The sequence below is a fragment of the Maniola hyperantus genome, chromosome 1, assembly GCF_902806685.2.
Source record: "Maniola hyperantus chromosome 1, iAphHyp1.2, whole genome shotgun sequence".
Taxonomy (NCBI): domain Eukaryota; kingdom Metazoa; phylum Arthropoda; class Insecta; order Lepidoptera; family Nymphalidae; genus Maniola; species Maniola hyperantus.
The window spans coordinates 3,419,181-3,430,727 of NC_048536.1; positions in this window are offsets into that span (position 1 = coordinate 3,419,181).

The window sequence follows — 11,547 nt, forward strand, 5'->3', positions numbered from 1 at the left end:
GCTAATCTCAGAAAGTACCTACCTACTGTTAAAATGAAAACCACTTTGATATACTTTTAACATACTTTTAATCACTGTTTCTTTTTTAATTAATTTACAAGTCGGTACAATGAACTATTCATATTCCAAGCGTCCCATAGAGTATAGAGCCTAGTCAAAACCATAGACTCCCCGCGAATGTCAGAGCGTGTTAGGCCGTGTCCAGACATATAACACACTATCACAATCGACCTAACACTACTATACGAATTTTCTCACGGTTTTCACCAAAAGAAAGAGAATCTAAGAATCGTAATTAAAAAAAGTAAAAGAAAGGAAGATGGACTGTAATTTATAAACATTTTGCGAAAATAAGCTAGTATAGTTCTGCTACCCGTGCGAAGACAGGGCGGGGCACTAGGTATATAAAAGCCAAGAAAAAAGTTTAACATACAAATGTCTCATGAAAAGTGATTACTGAAATAAAAAGTCGATCGCACACAGTTTTATATTTCATCGTAAATACGACAAACCCTAATATTTATGACAAGCTATTCAATATTAAGTGATACGACGATAAACTTTATTTCACTTAACGTGCGTCAAAGGAGTAAAAGTCTTTCAAAAGTAAATGTCTTTTTTCTTTTTAAAGCCACTCGCTACATTATTGAAAGTACCTACCTAAAATAAACTTTTGTGGGAGCTTTCAGTTATGTTTTTAAATTTATTCGTGGGACCAGTAATCTGTCATTAATATTATTAGGATTTGGGCATGTACTTAGTCTGTAATAAGCTGTGATAGCCTAGTGGTTAGGACGTCCGCCTTCTAATCGGAGGTCGGGGGTTCGTCCCGTGCACGCACCTCTAACTTTTCGGAGTTATGTGGGTTTAAGTAATTAAATATCAGTTACTTTAACGGTTAACGAAAACATCGTGATGAAACCTGCATGCATGAGAGTTCTCCATCATGTTCTCAAAGGTGTGTGAGGTCTACAAATCCGCACCTGGCCCTGTAGTGAGCCGGCGATGAGTTGATCATGATGTCCAAGTAGACTGTTGTACAAAACCGGTCTGTCCGACTCGCACACGAAGGATTCCGGGCCGTCGTACAAGATATACCTAACGGTAATAATAATTTGCATGGCGGCCATTTTAAAATTCGCCATCTTGATTTTTTATTATAGGGGCAATAGAAATACACACTATCTGAAATTTTTGACTCTCTACCTATTACAGTTCATGATATACAGCCCGCTGACAGACAGACGGAGGGACTGACGGATAACGGAGGCTTAGTAATAGTGTCATCCTTCGGGTACTAAAAAGGCATCGATAGCCAAAGAAGCGGGAAAGATGCTAGCATTGACTTAGGTATATAGTATATTACTTCGTATGGACAGGGCTATTGAACAAACAAAATTGCACCGATTCAGTAGTGCTTTAGCACCAATGCTACCTCAGTGACGTCTGGATTTCAAACGGGTCGTTCATTAGTATCTAAGAGTATTTGGTTCCAAAACCGTGAAAAAATATTGTTCGCTTGGGCATATCTTGTCATTTATACCGATGGATGCTAGTGAAAAAAATGAAAAACCCTCAAATGGAGTAGGACACTTAAAGGGCTATACCCTCGAGAATCAAGGTGCGTGGAAGCAGAAAATTATGCAAAGAGCTCGCCTGGTCAAACTGCGAAGGGTACTTTTATGACAGTATCAATTTTTTATGCGACACCGCGATACAAATCAATCATTCTTGATACTTTACATTCGGTCTTGATACTCAATCATCATATTTTTATACGGGTGTGTTATGGAGGGATATTTTAGAGGTGAGGTTGTGATATCGAATTTCTTTTTGATATTACTTTTATATAGGCAGGCTAGAGCTTTGGTATTGAGTAGGTACAGTTGATTTGAAAATTAAAATTAAGTTGTATTATTAAGGTCCATTTTCCTTCGAATATCAAATAGCAATCGCATCGGAAAGCGCAGCGGCCAACGAGTCGCAACTCGCAGGGAGCTGCTGGATTCAGGCGGCGTAAATCAGTGGCGTGTGAAAGTCCCTACAAGAAACGTAAACTAATTGAAAAATCCTATTACAATGTAAAGGATTATTTAAATGATAAGCAAGCTTGGAAATGAGTTGCTTAACGGCTATGTGATAGTTCTAATTAGTTTCAATAATTTTGTAAAGTGGCGATAATAAAAAAAAATACCCGGCTGAGTTTGTTGTGGGCTCTTCTCAGACCTGGGCGCGTTTGGAACCCTCGTAGCTTTAGTTTTAAGTTTGCGTTATAATTATCACCACTTTATCTTACAATACAAATCCAACATCTGACTATCAAAAAGAGTAATTTATTACCTATTTTGAATAAATCATTTGACTTTGAAACCTATGTCCAACAGTGAACGTCTATGGGTTGATAATGATGATGATGATAAACGTTAGGTACGTTAAAGGTTTCGTAGGTACGTACGCTAGAGTCTTAAAATAAAGGCCAGAGAAGTACTTTCTCCGGGATGAGTCCAATGGAAGTCGCGGGAGGGAGGCACTGGCGTATGTTCTTTAGAGTTCCCGGAGCCTCTCAATAACACGCTGAGGAGGGCCACCGAGGGGGTTGTAGTGGGTAGAAATCCCACATAACCCGAATGGGTATCTTAAGAAGATTTCCCCCTCGAAAAAAAGTCTTGAAATATTAGCGAATGAATAATCATTGTCAATGGTATGGGTTAACCCAACATTTCCTTAGGAGTTAGGAAGTAAATGAAAGGGTCCTTCCCACAAACCTAATCAATATAAATTATCGGGTACTTACAATTAGTTATCGGGTGAAAATTGAAACATATAGCCAGTGCAGCTTCGTGTGTTAGCGGGTAGCGAGGTAGCGGGGTAGTTAGCGCGAATAATTGACGGCGCGGAGTTCTCATGGGACTTGAGGTATGGGATAGTGGCATGCGACGTCGGTGATATCTGATTTAGTTGCTAGTAGGAAGTTAATGGTAATAGTTAATTTTACCCTTTCGGATGTAAACTGTGTACGACATGAAATAATACAGACGTAATGAGAAAATCGTCAGGAGTATAATTATTTTATAATTTATTATTATTACAAAGGTGTGTGACATAGTAAGCACAAATTGCATCGTATATTGTCGCAGGCGTCTACTTATAAATTTTAGTTTCTTCCTTGATTACTTCTTAGTCTTACTATATATCAACCATATCATTAAAACAATCTAATGGCAGTGGGCAGGTCATGTCTGTCGCAGAGCTGTTGCCCGTGGGGCATAGGTACGCTTTCTGAAGGGGAGACCACATATTAGTAAGCAGTATAGGTAGGTATGAAGACCTCCAGTCCGCTGGTTCAACGATCTTAATGGAAGTGATTCATGGAGTACCTACCGAGTGGTGGCGCGCTTTCTAAAAGGCCTTCCAGCCTGTGGAAGCATCATTTGCGGGCTGATGGATGGATGAGTAGATGGATATCTTACAGTACTTATAATCAAATCAGAAATGAGGAGATCCGTAGGAGAACTAGAGTAATCGACATAGCTCAACGGGTTGCGAAGCTGAAGTAGCATTGGGCAGGGCACATAGTTCGTACAACCGATAGACGTTGGGGTTCCAAGGTGCTGGAATGGCGACCTCGCACCGGAAGATGCAGCGTTGGAAGACCCCACTAGGTGGACGGCCGACATCAGACGAGTCGCAGGGAGCCGCTAGATTCAGGTGGCGCAAGACCGTGGCGTGTGGAATGCCCTACAAGAGACTTATATCCAGCAATGGACGTCTATCGGTTGATAATTATGATGATGATGACTTATAATAAGGAGGACAAAATATGTTACTTACATAACAAATCATTGTAAAGAGACCAAAACGTTGGTCTTAAATCTAAAAGTCATATAAGCCAGCAAACTTAGAACCAAGAGTTTTCTACCACTTAGGTACCTATACTACTGACTTTGTTCTCGTTGCATATAAAATGTGCTTTATTTATTGAAGACAACGTTTATAAAAGCTGTTCAATAAAAATATACAGCGTACCTAGCATCTAGGATATAATAATTGTAAATGCAACTGACAGTATTATGCAAACAACCACTAAAGATTATGGGCCATAACGTAACCGTCAACGTTTACGACGTTAGCCTATGCCTAAAGAGAGAGTTGTTTAAACGATACGACTAACACACGACACGACTGCGATTAATGCTATGAAAAAATCTGAAAAGTTATAATAATATATCACAGCAGACCATAAGAAATCATTGAGTAGGTACTTCATTCTCGCATATCTATTTGTTTTATTTATTAAAGACAATTTTTATAAAAGCCGTTCAATAAAAATATACAGCGTAGTATCTAGGATATAAGTATTGTAAATGCAACTGACAGTTGACTGACCGTCATAATACCTCTAAAAATTGAACGCTTTACCTAGTTATATTGAGTTTAAATGACAGTCGCATTGAAAGCAAGAGAGCCGAGCCATTTATTCTCGTCTCTCTTGCTACCGACAGCTAAAATTAGGAAATTGATTTGAATATTTTCTGGATCACTCAGACATGGTCAGGTACCTTTTACTCAAAGCCATTGAACGTTGCAGTACTAAGGTTTATGTCGCATAGAAATACATGTTCGATCGATATCGTATCGTACATTAGCAATGCACCCAAAACGATATTCGTTCGATAATTATCGGCAATACCGCATTGACGACACCCGCGGGCCCCGTGGCGTAGACGGAACACTTTAATACCGTGTTTTATTATTCGCTGCAACGACAACCATTATACGAATTGCTTTCGTTTATATAGATATAAACGGTCTCTTACTATGGGCCCCACATAAGAAAGCTCAGAGTCACTCGGGTGATGGGGAGTGCTATGCATGGAGTTGCTCTACGTGATCAAATCAGAAATGAGGAGATCCGTAGGAGAACTAGAGTAGCCGGGTTGCGAAGCTGAAGTGGCCATGGGCCCGGGCACATAGTTCGAAAAACCTATAGACTTTGGGATCCCAAGGTCTATACCTAGCTACCTAGCTAGGTATAGACTAGCGACCTGGAAGGCGCAGCGTTGGCAGACCTTCACTAGAAGGACGGACGACACCAGACGAGTCGCAGGGAGCCGCTGGATTCAGGCGGCGCAAGACCGTAGCATGGCGTGTGGAAGTCCTTACAAACGTCTATCAGTTGATGATGATGATGATGTAAACAGTATCGGTTTTTCGGTTTGATTCGATTTTGCGAAGACATACTTAAATTAAAAATCAATGTCAGTGACCGCAGTGCCATTTTTAACCGGCGGCGTGGCAGGCTATGGCCTAAGCCCTTCTCAATCTGAGAGGCGAAAGGGTTGATAATGATGACCGGTGTTGACAGACAGACAACGAAGTCATCCTAATTAAAGGCTTCCTTTTTTCTAAGGAGATCGGAACCGTAAAAATAGCATCTCGATTCTCGATGTCAGATATTGGGGATCGTCATCATCATCATGATCAACCCATCGCCGGCTCACTACAGAGGACGGGTTTCCCCTCACTGTGAGAAAGGTTTTGGCCATAGTCTACATCGCTGGCCAGGTGCGGATTGGCAGACCCATAGTCTACCACGCTAGCCAAGGCTGCTGACACATTGAATATGTGGCTGACTTGCTTATATTGGGGATTAGGCACCTATTGTGGGAACATCTAAAATAATAATATTATAGAGAGGTAAAGTTTGTAAGTTTGTTTCTATGAAGTAATCTCTGGAACTACTGAACCGATTTTGGAAATTTTTACACTGGTAGAAAGCTACAGTATTCCTGATGTGGCATAGGCTATATTTTTTTCAATTACAGATCCCGACGAAAATTGTAATAAGGTACCCGAGCGAAGCCGGGGCGGGTCGCTAGTAGTAGATAATTACTAAACGCCTTTGCGTGCCCAAAGTCATCTGGAGGAAGTAACGAAGATTTAAAGAGAGTAGAGTTTCCGTTGCATTTATCAGATTGATTTGTTACATTTAATATTGACTTTTATTAGGGCTTACGCCTTACCTATAGTCAGTTAGTTAAAGTATCTTGTTGAATAGTTCCTGAAACGTACCTGTGTTTCAAAGGAAAACGCGATTTTTATGAGCAAGGTAAGGTAATATGACATATATGTGTGGTGAGCGCTGTGGTCTTAATAGTGGGAGGTCCCGGGTTCGATTCCTGGCAGGGGTTTGGAATTTAATAATTTCTAAATTTCTGGTCTGGTCTGGTGGGAGGCTTCGGCCGTGGCTAGTTACCACCCTACCGGCAAAAGCCGTGCGCCAAGCGATTTAGCGTTCCGGTACGATGCCGTGTAGAAACCAAAGGGGTATGGGTTTAATAAAAACTGCCATACCCCTTCCAGGTTAGCCCGCTATCATCTTAGACTGCATCATCACTTACCACCAGGTGAGATTGCTGTCAAGGGCTAACTTGTATCTGAATTAAAAAAAAAAAATTTATACAGGATCTAACCAGAACGCTAGCAAAAACTAAGCGCTATTGTTATAATAAGTACCTAAACACAATCAAATACCAAAAACTATTTGCCTCGTTTTGTAGTTTTAGTGGTTTAGTATTTTTCAAACCCGCAATATATAGCGTGCAAAACTCGGGTCAATGCCCCGCCTACGACGCGAAAATAAATATAAGATATTTTAATATTTTTTCGCATTTTTTTGTGGTTTCATCAGTAATCATCAGTACTTTCACCTACCTTCGTTTCTGCCAAACGTTCTGGTTACACCTTGTATATTTCATTCAAATATACGTATACCAACATACAGGGAAAACTAAAAGTATAGAACTATATACTTAGTTCCAGAAACCTATTCTTACAGTAACCTATCTAACTTGCCGGATTTCTATCAGAAATGGATGAGACTTTTTAAGTGTGCAAAGTGGGTAGGTATATAGTACCTACTTACATACGCTGGTATGGTATGCTTTTAACTTAAATATAATAACAATTTTAATAATAATTTTAGCATGCGTGAGAATCGAACCTTTGGCCTACATTTATGTGAAGTAGTAGGTACTTACGCTATATGCCAATTCTTAAAGGGAAGCCGATAGGAATCGTGTTATATTGACTCTTCGCCGCTGGTATATACTTATATAGGTACGTTAATTTTCCGTGCAAATAAAAACATAGGTACGCTGAACTAAGGTTAAATTTGTCGTTTCATTTAACAAGCAACAGAAATATTTGAACAATCGTCCCCAAATAGGTACAAATAATAATCTCGTTATTAGCCCCCTACAATGAACGTTTAAAAATACAAAATTCACTCAAAAGTACATCCCTTGTTCCAAATACTAACAGTCGTAAATATATAACACGATTTACGCAAAATTTAACCTTAACCCCCTTTTTCTAAGACAGAGATTCATAGTAATTTTTTCGCATTTATACTTAAAAAACGCTTTCATTTCACCTACGTCACGATTTAACTATTGCTAAAATAAACTGATACTTTATTTATAAGATGGCAGGATTGAATTTTCTATGAAAAGAACTGTAATAGGGTGACATTGCAGTAGGGTTACCATAGAGCCAGGTTTTTCAGCTTCTATAGACCAGATTAATTAGATTATAAATACATAATATGTAAATAACACGTTACGAGCCTAAGACTAATTTAATACCAAAATCAATTAACTAGGATTTGAACACAGGATCTTTTTTCTTCACTTAATGAGCTAAGTACGTCTTTAAGTTATACTTAATATTTATTCCGTCTGCTTCTGTACGAAGCGTTGTGAAAGTTAAAAAAAAGCTTTCCATATCTCAAAGTCCTATTTTACAATACCCGGCAGGAAAGATTACATCCTGTAAAGTTGATAAAATTGAGATAGTATCGGTTGCCAGTTCACAATCGATATCAAACTTTCGAAGAGACAACGCTCTAAGGAACCGTTATCTCTTTCTGAAGTTCGACGTGTTCGAAGCAATTGCTTGCTGGGCCAGAAAATTCCGCTATATGAATAACCATACGTTATCAGCAGACCATCAAACTATTTTTTTTATTACACACTAAGATTATAGCTAAAAGTTTATTTGCGAGGTGCACACCCGTCTTTTAAAAGTGAACAAATGACATCAAAAAATGAAAATTCTAAAAAATTACATACGGATTTTTTATTTCCTGTCTTATTCTTCTTCTTTGTCGCTACACTCTTGACAGAGCGGTCGTAGTATGCGTCTCCATTCCTCTCTGATGGCCGCCTTCCTTGTGAACTCATGTAAAGGGGACGTCCATCGCAATTCGCAGCTCTCACTTGTTCCGTCGGGCGCAACTAATTATGCGAATTCACTCCTAACCTAAGTCCTAATCTCTATTCTCTACTGTCTTAGAATATTAAATTACATCGCAAGGGGTAGGTACCTACTTATATGTTACCATTATAGATGTAATGTGATTTTCATAATCATCATGATCATCCCATTACTGACCCACTACTGGTACGGGTCTCCTCTCAGAGTGAGAAGGGTCCTGTATAGTAAAGTTTATTAAAATAAGTGTGGCAACCCTACACCGGGGCGTAGTAAAGCCGCGGGCCTATTTGTGTCGGTTTCACACTTACAACAATAGTGTCATGATTCGTGATCCGGGATTATACCGAACAAGGCCGGTATTAGGTCGCGTTGTGGCGACAACCCTACAGAACAAGTGTAACTGTCGCATCACTAATGGAGTTCCAATTTCAAATTGTGTTTGCGCCAGGATGTTTAATTATGCGGGTTCTTTCAGCCGCACTCAGAGTCGCTAATCGTTACTTAAGATCGAGTCAAAACGAGACAGATTTATGTGAGAGATATGTCTTGTTTTAACTAAACTTAAGTAACGATTAAGCGACTCTGAGTCCTGTTGACCCAAAAACAAGGAGACAGAGCTATATCTCTCACATAAATCTGTCTCGTTTTAACTCAATCTTAAGTAACGATTAGCGACTCTGAGTACGGCGGTAAGGCTTCTTGTAGGTAATAGAGCCGGGACAATATCGGCGTGCGCCTCCAGTTTTGAGTAAGTAGGTACAATACAAATGTACATCGACCTTTACAAGGAGATAGCAGTTTTGTAGAGCGTTGTCTCTGTCGTTGAGACCGACAAAAAGTCACAGACAACGCTCTACAAAGCCGAAATGTCATTCTAAAGACCGATGTACATTACTTTCTGCTGCGTAATGTACCGTGATTGCCTAGTGGTTATAGAATTCTGCCTCCTATTTGGGAGGTCAAGGGTTCGATCCCGGGCACGCACTTCTCATTTATCAGAGTTATGTGCATTTTAAGTAATTAAATTAGGTATGCCACATGTATAAGTGCCCCTTATGATGTAGTTTAATATTCTAAGACAACAGAGATTAGGAGTGAATCCGCATAACAAGTTGCGCCATTGTCGCGCAACAATTAATCAATGCCTCGAGAGGCCGGATTAAAGCAATTGTGTCAACTTAACTCACGTTTGTTGCTATAAAGTGGGGCTAAATATTAAGTAATTTAATACAAGCTATTGAGCCAAAAGTTTAGCAAAAAATATACAAAATTGTTATTTACAGTTTATAGATTACAGGAAAAACTATATCCCTTTAACAAATAAACCTGGAATAGCGGTGGAATAGTTATACTCTGTTTTGTCTTTTTTCTTCAAATGTCAAATTACTGATGACAGAGAAAGACAAAACAGAGTATAACTATTCCACCGCTATTCCAGGTTTATCTGTTAGAGGGTTAGTCATTAGTCTTAAAATAACATGGTAGGTACTACCTTACTAACTGACAAAATTCATCATACGGAATCCTCTCCACGCGAGTTTAACTCGGGCATGTCCGGTTTTTTGATATGGTTTGTTTTTTAAATTCTTTTGCTAATATTCACTAGCCAAGCATAATGGCTAATATTCCCCTTCCCTCTCCAACTAAGCTTGTAGTAGGAGTGGTAGGAGTAGGTACGAAAATAAATGCAACGGGTGGGGTTTGAACCGGCGACCTTTCGGATTTCAATCCGCACCTCTAACCGTTGAACTATTGAGGCTCTAGGTAGGTACACAGTAGCGTTGTAGGGTACTTGGTAGATCTTTGTTTTTTAGGGTTCCGTACCTCAAAAGGAAAAACGGAACCCTTATAGGATCACTTTGTTTTCTGTCTGTCTGTCTGTCTGTCCGTTTGTCTGTAAAGAAACCTACAGGGTACTTTCCGTTGACCTAGAATCATGAAATTTGGCAGGTAGGTAGATCTTATAGCTGACATTTGGGGAAAAATCTGAAAACCGTGAATTTAGGGTTAGATCACACAAAAAAAATTAAATTGTGGTCATAAACTAATAATTAGTATTTTCAACTTTCGAAGTGAGTGACTATATCAAGTGGGGTATCATATGAAAGGTCTTCACCTGTGCATTCTAAAACAGATATTTATTTATTTTTATGTATCATAGTTTTTGAATTATAGTGCAAAATGTTGAAAAAATACTAGTAAGTACGAAACGGTTTTTATTTAGATATTAGGTACTTGAAAATTTGGCCTAGAAAATTTCAAATTTCTAGGCCATGACAGACCAGATAGAGTTTTACGATCAGCGGGAAAACTCATTCTAGCGCCACCTACACATCGGACAAAATACGTTAGGAATTCCTTCACGGTCACTGCTATCTGTTTATGGAACGAGCTTCCCTCGCAAATCCATCGTGCTGAATCCCTTAACAAATTTAAAATTGACGTCAAAGATCATTACCTATCTCTTTGCTATCATAGGTAACGGCATAGTTTATTATTTAAATCTATATGTGTATATATATCTATGAAGTCTTATGTATGTCTATTATATTTTATTTGTATGTACTTATTAGTGTATTAACAATATGTATTTTATATTCTTATTATATGGTTTAGTTTATTTAGCTATTGGTATTTAGGTTTATTTTACACCACCTCCCATTGTCCATTTGTTCGTTTTTTCCCTAGCGTTAAGGTTGTCTGGAAGAGATCGCTATTTAGCGATAAGACCGCCTTTTTGTACCTACTTATTAAGATTTCTTTTTGTAACCTGTCATTTGTGTTTCTGTGGTGCAATAAAGTATATACATACATACATACATACTTGGTAGATCTTTGTTTTTTTACGTATATTGTGGGTAGATTTCGAGCTACGCAAAATAACGTTGTAAAACCTCAATCTACATATCGATGTATGTGCCTCGGGGGAAATTCGGTATCAATATAACATTTCCCGCTGTCACTCGGCAAGATGAAGCCTTCCCATCCAATCCATCGGTCCAAATCTTAATCCAATACGCTGCGACAGCGAATGATTTATATTGGGAAGCGATGGCTGATCTAGACCGCTAAAATGCTGCTTCTTACAATAATAATTAGGTTTTTAAAAATCCCGTGGGAAGGGAACTCATTGATTTTCCGGGATAAAAAATAGCCTATGTCCTTGCCCGGGATGCAAGCTATCTCTGTACCAAATTTCATTAAAATCGGTTTAACGGATGGGCCGTGAAAAGCTAGCAGACAGACAGACAGACAGACACACTTTCGCAT